This window comes from Mesocricetus auratus, unplaced genomic scaffold (assembly GCF_017639785.1).
Source record: "Mesocricetus auratus isolate SY011 unplaced genomic scaffold, BCM_Maur_2.0 Super-Scaffold_100029, whole genome shotgun sequence".
Classification (NCBI taxonomy): Eukaryota; Metazoa; Chordata; class Mammalia; order Rodentia; family Cricetidae; genus Mesocricetus; species Mesocricetus auratus.
In genome coordinates, this window is record NW_024429210.1 from 16,060,122 (window position 1) to 16,062,667 (window position 2,546).

Sequence of the window (2,546 nt, forward strand, 5' to 3'; positions counted from 1 at the left end):
GGGTGGGTTTTGAGGTTTCAAAGACTTATGCCAGGCCAGTCTCTTTGTCTCTCTGTCTCTCTCTGTCTCTGTCTCTCTCTGTCTCTGTCTGTCTCTCTCTGTCTCTCTTTCTGTCTCTCTCTGTCTCTGTCTCCCTCCCTCCCTCTCTGTGTCTCTGTCTCTCTCTCTTTCTCTCTCTGTCTCCCTCCCTCTCTGGTCTTCCTTTTTGAAGGCTCCTATTCATGACACTTGTATTGAAAAGAAGTACATACTTTCCTCTTCTTTGTCTTATTATAAGGTATGACTTTTATAAAAAGTGAAAAAAGGTATTCATTTTTCTTCCATACTTCTTTGTGATTTTTTTTCTTCAGGTGAGAGCTCCAATAAAGTCCTCTGCTACCACATATTATGCAACCCTGTTTCCCACATTTGGGGAAATTGCAGGGGTCAGCACATCTGGAGTGCAATGGATAAGCCTCACCCTAGGAAAAGTATCTTCTTGATCATGGTATCTCCTCTGCCAGGTAAGTATTACTTCCTTGTAACTTAAGAAGAAGCAAAGATGAATGGCAGGTGTACATGAAGTGATGGGGGTGAGGTAGATAGGGAATAAAGCTAAGGTCTCTGAAGTAGGAGGCAAACTTATTTAGTAATGAAGTCAAGGAAGACAAAGGATGTTGAAGAATTATAGAATTCAGATGGGAATGGCAGACACTAGGGTGCAATTAATATGGCATTGAGGCCCCAACAAGCCATGTTATAAATTCTGATGATATTATCTGATGGATGATCATGGGGATTTTTTCCTAGCTATTCTAGGTATCCTAAGTACAGAAGAGAAAATGGTCTGTCACATTGGCAATGCAAGGAGAGATGTTAATGAGTAGAAGAGTTGTGGGCTGGAGATCTTTGGGAGGACATTGTTCAAGCTATAAATCATGTAGTTGAGGTCATGAAAACAATTTGTCTAAAGAAGTGGGGTTATTAGATTAGAGAAATATGGATGGGTCAAGGATTGTTGTCCTTCGCTTCGGTCAAATCAAAGCGCACTTTTCTGTTGCTGTGATTAAACAACACAACCGAAAGAAACTTATGGAAGAAAGAGTTTATTTTAGTCTACAATTCCAGAGGAATAAGGATCCATCATGGTGGGAGGGAGACATGCCAACAGGAGCAGGATGCTGAGAGATAACATCTTCAGCAGCAAACATGAAGCAAAGAGAGTAAACTGCAAGTCTGTGGTGTATGAAGTCTCAAAGTCTGCCCCAGTGGCATACTTCCTTCAAAAGATGTCTCATCTCCCCAAACACACCACCAAGCAGGGACAAACAAAGTGTCCATATATCTGAGCCTGTGGGGACACTTTATTCAACCAGCCAAACAACAGTTTTGGTAAAATGGATGCTTTACCTGAATGAATATGTACTAGTATTACTATAAAAGTAATCTCTAGGATTTTCATTGCTGTTGTTTGTTTGTTTTAATGGTTACTAGGATAATTGATCTCAATATAACCTAGACTCACCTGGGAGGGAGGCTTCTGGGTATGGCAATAGGCAATTGTCTTGATTATGCCAAGTGAAGTGGGAAGACCCACCCAATGCAGTTGGCACCACTCTGTGGGGCAGATTCTATAAAAGAAGAATGTGAGCTGAGCACAGGCCTTACTCGCCACTTCCTGCTGTGGTTGCAATGTGGCCAGCTTCCTCCGGTTCCTGCTGCTGTGAATTCCCACCTGACAGGCTGTAACCCTGAACAGTGAGATAAAATAACCTTTCTTCTTTAAATTGCTTTTGCCAGGGTATTTTATCTCAGCAACATATTAAATATTTAAGACAGTTACTGTTAATTATAAATGTGGAAGAACTTATTTTAATACTTATCAAGAGATTAAAAGACAACTTTCACAAAATGAAAACTTCAATTTTGATCTATAAAAAAATCGTTTGATATGTCTGAAATATGCTGTGCATTACTACCTGGAACCCAATGATTTAAAAAAAAGGATATCCAGAAAATATATTTTTATATTCATGCATGTCACAAGGAATTGGGTTGGCTTCGAGACCAAGTGTATATATGAGAAAATGATTAATCAAAGAGTATATTCAAACATCAAAAAATGAACACTTCAGCATCATTATTCTGGAAAAGAAGAGTTGAACTGATTGTAAGAATTCTTCACACAGGCAGAATACAAAGTGCCAGGCAAGAAATGGCAACAAATAGTGGGTGTTCATGTATGGGGAGAGATTAATTAAAGCATGAAACCAAATGTCAAAGTACTGTAACTTAACTAGAATGTAACTGAACCAAAAGATCACGATATCGAAGAAAACAAAAGCAAAATAGGAAAAGGGGTTCCAGGAGGGCAACACACTTGTCTGGCACTTTGCACACAAGCACTGGTGTTTGCTATTTCAAATCTTACAATGCCCTCTCCATGACTGCACCATTAATAAGGTCTTCAAGACTGTTTCCCTGAACACTTTCCTCGTTTGGTTTTTCATGATTTAATTAGAAACATCTTTTCAAAGGCTGTTTTTTCTTTTACTGTGGTAGTAGCA

The 2,546-nt window shown here is 39.2% G+C and overlaps 1 non-coding gene across 1 annotated transcript; it reads right to left on the minus strand.

The window, feature by feature from the left end:
* Positions 1-350: 350 nt before the first annotated feature.
* LOC121134723 lies at positions 351-511 on the minus strand. Its single transcript, XR_005871842.1, has one exon. It is a non-coding gene; the product is annotated as a U1 spliceosomal RNA (small nuclear RNA).
* Between the last annotated feature and the right edge of the window lie 2,035 nt (positions 512-2,546).